The sequence below is a fragment of the Plecotus auritus genome (assembly GCF_963455305.1).
Source record: "Plecotus auritus genome assembly, chromosome: X".
Classification (NCBI taxonomy): domain Eukaryota; kingdom Metazoa; phylum Chordata; class Mammalia; order Chiroptera; family Vespertilionidae; genus Plecotus; species Plecotus auritus.
In genome coordinates, this window is record NC_137784.1 from 27,378,900 (window position 1) to 27,391,918 (window position 13,019).

The following is a 13,019-nucleotide window of genomic DNA, read 5'->3' on the forward strand; positions in this document are numbered from 1 at the left end:
CTGGAAGCCTCTTTAGATGTAGGACTGGTCAGGGCGGTCTGGAATGTAGTCACGACAGACCCCAGACACCCAGATCAGTTCCCTTACATAGACAGCTGGTTAGGAATTGCTCAAACCTTGCCGCCTTGCATCCAGTTCTGTAAGGTTTTAGTAGTAGGAGAAAAGAAACAGGTCTCTCAGAAGGGAACCCAACCCCTTGTTCTGCCAGGATCCCCTGAGGAAGTCCCGCTAGTTTTACCATCTCCATATGTGCCACAGGCAGCACCAAGTGCTTCCCCAGCTGGTCTGAAACATCCAGAAACACTGTCCCCTTCCATTTCTCCTCAACCAGGCTCTCCAGAGCCAGTTGGGCGGTGCTTGCATTCAGCCGATCAAGGGCCCAGGCCACAACCTGCACATCAGATGCCTCTAAGGGAGATTCGGGGTGCCAAAGTAGTTGGCGAAGATGGGACCTTGAAGGAGGGAGGGGCAGTCTATTATTATCAGCCCTTTACCACCAGTGACATCTTGAATTGGAAACATCACACCCCAGCTTATTCTGAAAAACCTCAGGCCATGACAGACCTCCTAGAAATGATCCTCCAGACCCAGAAGCCCACCTGGGTGGACTGCAAGCAGCTCCTTTTCACGTTCTTTAACACTGAGGAGCGCATGAGAGTAGTAACAGAGGCTCGGAAGTGGCTCCAGACCCAAGCCCCAACAGGAATATTAGATACAGACAGATGGGCCAGGAAGGCCTTCCCAGATGAGGAACCCGATTGGATTCCGAACTCAGAAGATGGAAGGACCGGGCTAGAAAGATATCGGCTGGCCTTCCTCCAGAGGGTCAGGGCCGGATCCAAGAAGCCCACCAACACGGCTAAAATCTCTGAGGTTTTCCAGAAGCCTGATGAAAGTCCAGCAGATTTCTATGAGAGACTATGTGAGGCATACCGGATCTACACCCCCTTTAGACCTGAGGCCCCAGAAAATCAACTATGGTAAATGCCGTTTTTGTAGGCCAAGCCCAGCCTGACATCAGGAGAAAATTACAGAAACTGAAAGGGTCTGCAGGAAAGAATGCTACTGAACTGCTAGAGATAGCTAACAAGGTTTTCATCAATCGAGACAGTGCAGCAAGGAAGGAGGAAGAAAAGAGAATACAAAGAAGGGCCAATATAATAGCAGCGGCTTTTAGAGGCTCAGGCTCCCAGACAGATCAGCAAGAATACAGACCCGGGGAAAAAGAAGAGTGAGCCTGAGATGAGACCAGTGTGTCTATTGTAAGGAAACAGGACACTGGAAGAATGAATGTCCCAAACGGCAAAGTAAAAGACTAGGCCCCCTTTTCCGCCCATTTGCTATCAACCAGAGCCACCTTAAGCAGATCTCACTGGGCTAGCAATTGTTGATTCCAACTAGGACAGACTGGGCTCACTTCAGCTAGGCCCCCATGAGCCCATGGTCAGAATGAAAATTGGGGGCCAGACTGTGGACTTTATGGTCGATACGGGAGCAGAGCACTCAGTAGTCACTCAGAAAGTAGCGCCTCTCCCAGGAAATGAGGCCACCATTATTGGAACTACTGGGGACCAGACCCGTAGACCATTCTGCCGCCCTCGCCGATGCCAACTTGGCGGCCATCAAGTAATTCATGAATTCCTGTACTTGCCAGACTGTCCAGTGCCTCTAATGGGTAGAGACCTTTTAGCCAAAATGGGGGCAGAAATCACTTTTGCTCCAGATGGCTCAGCACAGCTTCACCTACATGAGGAGACCTCCTCAATGATCCTGTCCTTAGCAGTGCAGAGGGAGGAAGAATGGAGACTTTATACATCCCAGACAAAAGCCTCACCATTAGAACCTGAATTAGAGAAGGAATTCCCGCTGGTCTGGGCAGAAGGGAATCCTCCAGGCCTGGCTAAGGACCACGCCCCAGTGCTAATGGAGTTAAAGCCTGGGGCACAGCCTGTTAAAATCCGCCAATATCCAATTCCAAGGGAAGCACACCTAGGAATTCAGGTCCACTTAGACCGGCTGCTTCAGTGGGGACTTGTTAAACGATGCAGGTCTCCATGGAACACGCCTCTCTTGCCTGTCAAAAATCCTGGGACTAATGACTACCACCCTGTGCAGGATCTATGGGCTGTTAATGAGGCTGTTATAACCCTGCATTCAGCACTGCTGAACCCCTACACTCTTCTGGGTCTCATCCCATCAGAGGCAGAATGGTTTACATGCCTAGATCTGAAAGATGCCTTTTTCTGTCTTCAATTAGTACCTTCTAGTCAGCCTCTATTCACTTTCGAATGGGAAAACCCAACTACAGAGGCCAGGGAGCAGTTCACCTGGACCAGACTGCCACAAAGGTTCAAGAACTCCTTTACTCTTTTTAGTGGAGCACTAGCATCTGATCTGTCTAAGTTCCCAGGACAGGACTTGGGGTATGTTCTACTCCAGTATGTAGTTGACCTCCTACTGGCCAACTCCACATGAGCTCAGTGCTGGGAGGGAACACGAGCCCTTCTGAGACTACTAATTGAAACAGGTTATTGGGTGTCTAAGAAAAAGGCACAGATTTTTCAGAAAGAAGTCAAGTATCTAGGCTTCTGGATCACCCAAGGGAAATGAAGGCTAGGGACTGAAAGGAAGCAGGCAGTATGTGCCATCCCAGTCCCTAGCACCCGGCAGCAGATTCGGGAATTCCTGGGAGCGGCAGGATTCTGTCAAATTTGGATCCCAGGGTTTTCAGACCTGGCCAAGCCTCTCTATGAAGCTTTAAGAGGAGAAGAGAAGGCATCCATCGACTGGGGTCCCGAACAGGAGAATGCCTTCATCACCATAAAGGCAAAGCTCACTGAGGCCCCCACGCTAGGGCTACCAGATGTGACACGAGACTTTAATCTTTTTGTTCACGAGAACAGTGGGGTAGCCCTAGGAGTTCTAACCCAGGAGTTTGGACCCTGGAAAAGACCAGTAGCCTACCTCTCCAAGGGGATTGACCCAGTTGCCTCTGGGTGGCCCCTGTGTCTCAGGGCCCTTGCAGCCACGGAATTATTACTCAAGGAAGCGGATAAGCTTACCTTAGGACAAAACTTAAATGTAAAAGTACCTCATGCTGTTGTCACCCTGATGGAAGCAAGGGGGCAGCACTGGCTGACTCATGCTCGAATGACTCAGTATCAAGGGCTGTTATGTGAGAATCCGCAGGTACGATTAGAAGCAGTGAGAACACTTAATCCTGCCACCTTTCTACCCATCGCTGAGGGGGGCCCTGAGCATGATTGCCTGGAAGTCCTAGAGGAGGTTTATTCCAGCTGGCTAGACCTAAGGGATAGGCCCCTGCTAAACACGGATTTGGTATTGTTCACAGATGGCAGCAGCTTCTTAGATGAAGGAAAAAGATGAGCCGGATATGCAGTGGTATCAAACTTTGAGACAGCTGAAGCACGGGCCCTGCCTGAAGGATGGTCAGCGCAGAGGGCAGAACTTTGGGCCCTAGTAAGAGCCCTAGAACTCAGTAAGAATAAGCGTGACAATATCTACACTGACTCGCGCTGTGCCTTTGCTACCCTGCATGTCCATGGGGCCATATATAAGGAAAGGGGGCTCCTGACGGCTGGAAGAAAAGGAATAAAAAATCAGAATGAGATTTTAAAGTTACTAGAAGCAGTCTGGGAGCCTAAGGAAATAGCCATCATCCATTACAAAGGTCACCAGAAAGGGAAAGACTCAGTATCAGAAGGAAACCAGCGTTCTGATGCCGCAGCCAAGCTGGCTGCTAAAGAACAAGCAGCACTGGCACAGATCATGTTGGCCCCTGAATTACCTGAACCTCCAAAATACACTCCTCAGGAAGAGAAATGGGCCCAGAAAGAAGGGGGCAAGAGAACGAAGGAAGGCTGGTGGATACTCCCAGATCATAGCGCCTATGTCCCAGAATGGTTAGCCCATAAGGTAGTCCTCCAGCAGCATGAACTCACTCATTTAGGAAAGGCTTGCCCTAGAAGCTTTGTTAGGCAGATATTACCTAATTGCCCGTCCCCTCCTTGTGTGCCTCAGTCTCTCAGCGTTGCCGCCTTTGTGCTCAGAACAATGCTAAACAGGGTCCTGTGGGACCAATAGGAGTTCAGCGCTGTGGGCAAACTCCTTTTGAGGACTTAGAAGTAGATTTTACAGAAATAGGGCCTAGCAGAGGGAATAAATACCTGCTAGTCTTTGTTTGCACCTTTTCAGGTTGGGTCAAGGAATATCCCACTCGCACTGAAAAGGCAAGAGAAGTCACTAAGGCATTGCTAAAGGATATAATTCCATGGTATGGAATGGCTCTGACCATAGGGTCCAATAATGGCCCAGCCTTTGTAGCAGAAATAGTACAACAGGTAGCCAAGGCTTTAGGAATTAAATGGAATCTACATACAGCTTACAGGCCTCAGAGTTCAGGGAAAGTGGAGCACATGAACCGGACTCTAAAGAAGGCTATGGCTAAGCTGTGCCAAGAGACAACCTTACCCTGGACAGATATCTTGCCTCTTGTACTCCTGCGGGTACGCTGTGCCCCAAGGGCCAGGGTAGGTTTCTTTCCCTTTGAAATTCTATACGGTAGACCCCCTCCCTTAATTCAGCTAATGGGAGGTTTGGGGGAAATAGGGAACTTAGAAATCCAGAAACAACTACATGGACTTGGAAAAACTGTCTTTGAGGTCCACAGGTGGGTTATTGACCAACTACCCATCTCTCTAGGAACAGCTGTACATCATTATAAACCTGGAGACTAGGTTTGGGTAAAGGACTGGAAAAAGGAGCCCCTCAAGCCTACTTGGAAGGGACCCTATCCAGTCATATTAACCACCCCCACAGCTCTAAAGGTTGCAGAACTAAACACCTGGATCCACCACTCCCAGGTGAAGAAAGCCCACCAGCCGAGTGACATCCAGTCTGAGTGGAAGGTGACCTCTGACCAGAAACACCCCCTGCGGATCACCCTCAAGAAGACAGCAGACCTGGCCAACCAACCTGCTCCAGAATTCAGATAACACCCTGCTGAATTCTCCCTAACACTAATCTTTCTTTCTTATCTCTTCCTAAGGTAACATGCTCTAGTATTTCTGGATAATCACTGCTTTTATCTAATAATTCTTATTTTGTCTTTTTATGAGTGCCAGCAGAATCTGAGACTAGTACCAGGGGGAGAACTCATCTCCTCTTGCTGGGACACAGAAGCACCATAAAATTACTGCTCCCCACACACCAAGGAAACAAAGGCCTTATTATAAATTGTTGGATTACACCTTGTCATGCCATCCTTTGCTCCTTGCTTAGAAACTCGCTACCCAAATATGCTAGACTGGGTAGTCTACGAGAATACCCAATCAAGCCAGATTTTTGTTAGCTATACTTATCAGCCTGCAGCATGTTGACTCTACTACCAAATGCACGTGGAGCGGGGGTTGTATTGGATGGAAAAAAAATAATAGGACCTGTCACAACCAATGTGCAGCTAACTAATGTTGCTCCTATTTGTTTCAGCAGTACGCAGGGCCAACATCCAACAGGTCACCTCCCAGATGAACTATGTAACTCTACCCCCAAGGCTGAAAACACTACCTACCCCTGGTGCCCCCTGCAGGAACATTCTACGAGTGTGGGACCACTGCTTACGTCTGCCTGCCTGCAAACTGGATGGGAATGCCTTTAAACCTCAGATGGTCCTACAAACCAGAAGAACTCCCTACAAACCCCTTTGAGAGGAAGAAGCGGGATGCTAACCCCTTGTTCATCGTCCCTTTCCAGCAGGAAGTAGCTAAGAGTGGTTGTCACCCCTGTTCACCATAACATCCCGTGGTCATTGCTCCACAAGGCTAAAAGAAGCTTGTGGGACAAGGGCGGGGGGGATGAGGAAGAAACTGGTCTTGCAAGGCATTTCAGGCCATAAAAACTGTGAACAATGCACTGCTCTGGGGAGGGGGGAGGGTCATTATCGCTGGCCCCAGGACAGATCATTGGATATGGCCTGAGGACCCCCAACACCTGGGGGCCTTCCTGTAAGCCCAGGAAAGGGGGCAGAGACATATCTGCAAGACAAAGACCCCAAAAGGTTATAAAAAGTGAAGCCCTCTGCATGTTTCTTCACTCTGATTTAGAAAATATTCCCAGAGTCCACCAGTGTGGTCCCTCCCTTTCTCTAGGAAGCATGTTTGGTATTTCTTTGGTCTTCTCCAACAATAATAGGCGGTTGCACATTCTAACCTGACTGAGAATTGTACACCCTGGGGTGTGGAAGTTAACAGGGAAGAGGGTCTATTCTCCTTATTAACAGGGAAGAGGGTCTATTCTCAGATAAGGAGAACAGACCCTCTTCCCTGTTAACTTCCACACCCCAGAGCGTACAATTCTCAGTCAGGTTAGAATGTGCTTTCCCTAATCAGAACAGAACAATCAAGATTAACAGAGCATGACTAATATTTCTGCCCGTAACAAGGACCAACATACTGAAAGACATAACCAATGTTCTTTTGGTTATGTCAGGGATGTTAAGGTCACCAAAGGAGGAACACACAAGGCCAAAATGGGTAAAGAATAATATATTTATTGTTACATCTGCTAGAAGAGCTGAGACCAAAATGGCATCATCAGGGCAGAGTAGGGGGAACAGGATATTTATGCCTCTTGTAAAGGTCAGTCAGAGTAACCGGTCGGGCCAGGTGCAGGTGGGGGCCAGGTGTAAGTGGTCCACTGGAAACTGGGTAAGTTGGTTTACTGGAAGCCAAAGGCATTAATCATGAGACCTATAATGAGAATAACAGAACACTCACCAGAAGGGATGACAGCCCCAAGCAGGGCATAATGGAGCACATGAATGTGCCTAACAAGGGAAGGGGAAAAACTCCCTCCTATTATTCTTAGTTCTTTTGGCTGGTTTAAAAACTAAATTGACACAATACATATTAACAAGAAAAAATAAATTTAATTCATACATAGGGAGGTCTCATAGAAATGGGACCTAAAAAATGACTAAAGCAGGCAGCTTTTAATTTTTTTTAGGCAAAGAAACCATAAATTCATGAAGACAAGATAAAGAAATGTAGACTCAGGTGCTTATTTAGTAAAGAAGTAACAAGGTTTATTTATATAGTCCTTGCATCCCTGAATTCTCTCTCCCTGGTGATAAGGATGTCTCTCTACCTCTTGGTATAAGGAAAGTACATTTCACATTGGATAATTTATTTCCTGATTTCAGGGGGATACAGAAGAGTCAAAATGTCTTTTTTGCACTGGCTGCTTCTCAAGTAACTTTATCTCACTGTTAATGTAAGAAACATTCAAACCTGTAAAGATTTTTTGTGAGTTTATTTGAGTCAAACTAAACAACTGGCAGGAAGCAGAATCTCAACAGATTGAGATAATGCTCCAGAGAATGGCAGTTTTGCACCTTATTTTATACATTACAATAAAAAGAGGAGATGTAAGTGGGTTACAAAAACTCCATTGGTGATAGATTAGGGAAGCAGAAGAAAGCAAAGCAAGGAAACCTCTGGAATTGGATAAAAAGTAAAATGATAGACACATACTTATTTTACTTATGTGGGTACAGGATAGTTAACAGTCAACAATTAACTCAATAACAATGAGGAGATTTGTGGTCTCTTCAGATTGGTGCCTGTGCTTTGAGGGGTCTGGAAAAATGGAAAATTTCTTTCACATTCCAATGATATATTATCATAGATGCAAAAAGACAATAGGCTCAGTTAAAGTAAGATTGATCTTTGTCAGGGAAGATACTGGCCTAGGAAATGACTACCTGCCATAAACTTCTTTTTTTGCCAAGGCTGACCAACAGACCCTGAGCAACAGATGAATGATTACACAGCTTTTGCTGTGAAAGAGAGGGCTAAGGGACTACCTGGCTAAAGGAACCAGTCAGCCTCGATTTCCTGCCTCTTCAGACTTTTATTGTAACAACAGTTTGAGATAAAGTTTATCTTTTAGATACAATCAGCAGGGTAACTAATCTTGGGAGGACACATGTGTGTGCAGTGTCCTTTAAGCAAGGAAACTTACAGATTAAGCATAAAGATTATGGTAAACACCAGGGAATCTGCACATGCACAGTCTTGTTTGAAAAGGTCAAGGCAGGGTCTGCTGCCTTTGGAAAGGCCCTCCTAGAGGCCCCTGACCTTTTGTAGATTCCTCCTTACAGACTTTCCAACCAAGTCTCCTGTGCTTCCCCACACTTTTTAATTTGAAAAGTTTTAATTTCAGACCATCCTTTGTGGTTACTTTAGGTCTCTGAGTTTTCAAGGCCACCATGCAGGCTTTCCTTGAAATAGTCAGGTTAGCATGTGGCCCCTTTTTGTCCACACCACTTTGACATATTTGGAGGCAGCCTACCCTGAGCATCATCAGTTAGAATATACTGAAATCTATGATCACAGGAAATGTTGAGGAGGTCTTACAGAGGCCCCAGTATGGTGATACAGAACTACAGGGTAGGGGAGCTAAAAGAAAACATGTGCTGGTAGACCATAAGCTATTTCTCTTTGAAGGGGAACAGAATTTTCCACTCCAAAATATGTCTCTCTGCCATAAGGATTATCTTGAGTTGGTTATTTTTTAGATAGAGAAGACACAGAAAAAGCTCTGAACACCTTGAAGTTACCCTTTTCTAAGAGACATTTACATTTTTATTTATATTTCTGAGAGGCATTAAATAACATCTAAATCAATGATCTCCATCTTTAAGGGTGTCTCCCTCACTGTACCAGAAAAAGGGGGATGACTCTAAATCTCTAGAAACTCTTATCAAGGACTTAAATCTGCATAACAACCTTAGTCTTTATTGTGCTTTGCCTGGTAACCTATTACTGTCCTCTACCCCCAACATCTTCTTTTATTTTTAGTATTTAAGGTTATGACTTGGACTATTTTAAGTTGTTGCTCTATTTTCCTAGGTCTCTCTCAGGCATACAAGAGGTATACATGTTATTAAACTTCTATTTGTTTTCCTTCTGTTAATCTCTTTTTATTACTGGGTGCGGGAGGGGAGAGAGTATCTCAACCAACAACCTAGAAGGGTAGAGATAAAATTATTTTTTCCCCCACACAGCATACAAGATCTATGAAAATCAATATTTCTATGTATTACAAATGATTATTCTGAGAATGAAGAAATAATTTTACTCACAATAGTATCAAAAATTATAAAAATCTCAGAAGTAAATTTATCAAAAGAGGTATAAGGTTTGAATATTAAAAGTACAGAATATTTCTGAAATGCATTAAATAACATCTAAATCAATGAAAATGGTCATAAATTGGAAGACTCAATATTGTCAAGATATTAAGTCTCCCCAAATTGATATATTAATTACTGGAAATTCTTTTCAAAATCAAGTCATTACCAAGACCTCTAGGTTATGCTAATGACTCCTCAATTTTTATAACCCCTGCTCTAGTCTTTTTTAAAAAATATTTTTAACGATTTCAGTAAGGAAGGGAGAGGGAAAGAGAAATAGAAACGTCAATGATGAGAGAGTCACTGATTGGCTGCCTCCTGCATACCTCACACTGGAGATCAAGCCTGCAACTCAGGCATGTGCCCTGACCAGGAATCAAGCCATGACCTCCTGGTTCATAGGTCAATGGCTCAACCACTGAGCAATGCTGGCCAGGCCCCCTGATCTAGTCTTTAACCAACTCAGTTTGCCCAAAGCTTTTTCTTCTCTCTTTTTCTTTTCTCTTCATATGTCTTATTCCAGCCAATGGGTCCAGAAGGGGTATTGCTTGTTCTTACAATAGTACTTAGCATTAAGGCTGTATTTTTACCACTATGTTTATAATGTATACCAGTTTACAATTTCAAACATTCATTAAAGAATAAACCAAGAGACTTCCTCAAGATAATAATGTTTATTTATCTTGCAGTCCAGACTTCTAAATGTCCAAAGTCTATCTTGCCTTCTAAAAGAATATGATTCTGGAGGTGACACTTCTTTGTTTCCACAACTCTTTTATTCACTGTTCTTATTTCTCCTAAAAAGAGGGTAGAGAAGGCCCTGGCCAGTTAGCTCAGTTAGTTGTTTAGAGCTTTATCTCCATACTAGTGACCTGGTGCACAAAATTCATGCACATTAAAAGTGAATTAATTAGAGGAAGTATTTTAATGTTGCTATTTGCCCTTTCTCTATAATAGAAGTGTCAGAGATGAAAGAAAATTAGTAAAATGTATACGAAAATCTTCCTCCTGTCAGAGTCTGGGGCACACCATGGAAACCAGAGTCAAATCCCTGTCCACCCCTGTGCACCTCAAAATCACACGAGACCCAGACCCGGCCGGCCCCACCCACATTGGGCTAGATCCAGACCTGGCCATCCCCACTCCCGTCAAGCCCCACTAGGTGGGGGCATGGCCTCAAGTTGCCTGGCCTGGCGCCAGCGTGGGGGGCACAACCTGAGGTCCCCTGTCAAGCCCCACCAGGTGGGGTGCAGCCTCAGGTCCCCCAGTCCGGCACTGGGGTGAGGGACATGGCCTGAGGTCCCCCAGCCCAGGGTGCGCCTTGAGATTCCCTGTCAAGCCCCATGTTCAGGGGGTGTGGCCTGAGGTCCCCTGTCAAACCCCACATGGCAGGAGGCACAGCCTCAGATCCCCTGGCCTGTTGCTGGGGCGTGGGGTGTGGCCTCAGGTCCTACAGACCAGTGGTGGGGTGGGGGGCACGGCCTGAGGGCCCCTGGTCTGGTGCTGGGGCAGGGGGCATGGCCTGAGGTCCCCCGGCCAGGCACTAGGGCAGCAGGCGGAGCCTCAGGTCCCCTGTCAAGCCTCACCAGGTGGGGGGATGCAGCCTCGGTCCCCTGCCCCAGCCCAGTGCCTCATAGACTCAGGTCCCTGCTGATTGCTTGTTAAGACTCATTACGGGAATTCAGCCTCCACTATGGGCGCAGCCATCTCGTGTTACAGAATCCCTGCCTTCACTGTGGGCACAGCCATTTTTGTTATGGCATGATAATTAATTTGCATATTCCCTCTTTATTAGATAGGATGCCAAGGTTGTGGGTTTGATCCCAGGTCAAGATATATATAAGAATCAATCAATGGATGCATAAATAAGTGAAACAACAAATAGATGTCTCTCTTACTCATACACTTTCTCTCTCTCAAAAAAAAATTAATTAAAATTTTTAAAATAAAAAGTTATAATAAATTAAAAGAGGATGGAGAGAGGAGAGGCAAGGAGAGAGGAAATTAATAATCAAAGAAAAGTCTATGGCCCTGACCGGTTTGGCTCAGTGGGTAAAGCATTGGCCTGCAGACTGAAGAGTCTCAGGTTCGATTCCAATCAAGTGCATGTACCTTGGTTGTGGGCACATTCCCAGTAGGGGGTGTGCAGGAGGCAGCTGATCAATGTTTCTCTCTCATCAATGAATCTAACTCTCTATCCTTCTCTCTTCCTCTCTGTAAAAAATCAATAAAATATATATATAAAAATAAAAGATTATGGTTCTCCCATAAAGAACATTATAGTTGCATACTTAGATTTTTCTTCCCCATTGTATGTATATTTTAGTAATGAAAAAAGCTATTTGAACTATTTGGAAACCATTCAAATTTGAAAAAAACATTTTCAATTTTTTCAACTTCAGCTTCAAGCTCACCGAATTAAGTTGGATTCCTCACATTGTTTCTAATGAAGCAAGAAAGATTGTGCTATTTTTGCAGCCATATATGTTTGTCAGCTCATTAGTATTGCTCATTTATTTACACTTTCTCTTCATTCTTTCATATATATTTTTTCCTCAAAGTATTAAAAAAAAAGTACAAAGGTGTATCTTGGCATCTATGTGGAAAGTCAGTTTATAAAATTCCATTCTTTGTACTTATAGGACACACAAACCATTTCTTATTTCCCCAGAGATATATACTGCTTTCAGTTAAATTAATGTTTTCTCTCTAAGACTCTTATTTTTATTAAAAACTATGCTAGTTTTCCCATTTTTAAACTATTCCTACTTAAAGTCTCATTTCTAGGACTTCAATTTATGAAACGACTTGATTTGGTATAAAAAGTAGCCCAAAATATATTTTAAAATGAATGTTAAGAAATCTGTTTTGAAAGAAAGAAAAAGAGCACTAAGTAAACAAAATATCTTGTTTGTCAGAAGCAAAATTCCCAAGTTATTTCATGGTTTAAAAATAATCTACCTATATTAGTTATCTATTATTTATAATAACAAATTACTCCAAAATTTAGCAGCTGAAAATAATAAAATTTATAGTCTCACTGTTTCTATAGATCAGGAATATGGAAGACATTTAGCTGGTTGTTCCCTTGTGAGGCTTTGGTTTCTTTGGCAGGGGCTGCACATCTGCAGTACTAAATGGTGTCAGGGTAGGGATTGATATTCAAACCCACTCATGTGTATGTTGGTAGGCCTTGGTTCCTCTCTAGGTAGGCCTCCCCATTGGACTTCCTCACAGAATAGTACCTGGCTTCCTCCAGGGTGAAAAATGCAAGAGAAAGAGTATACACTTAAAACAAAAGCCACCATATTTTTGTAACCTAATAGTCTCACTTCATTACTCTGCTATATAACATCCTATATAATAAAAGCCTAATATGCTAAGTGTCTGGTCTTCTGGTTGGCCATTCAACCTATCAAAACATAATATGCTAATGATATGCTAAGGCCGCTCAACTGCTTGCTATGATGTGCACTGACCACCAGGGTGCAGATGCTCCGACTGGTAGGTTAGCTTGCTGCTGTGGTCCAGCTGATAGGGACTGAGCAAGACTGCTGGACATGCCCTGAAGCCCTCCCGAAGTCCTTCCTCACCAGGGCACAGATGCAGTGAGACAAGCAGTAAGGAGCAGTGAGCAGGTGGGCGATAAGGAGTGATGGGTCCCAGACTGTGAGAGGGTTCAGGCCGGGCTGAGAGATCCCCCCCCTCCCAGTGCACAAATTTCATGCACTGGGCCTCTAGACTATAATAATAAAAGCATAATATGCTAATTAGACCAAACGACCTTATGGACAAAGCTGCAGAG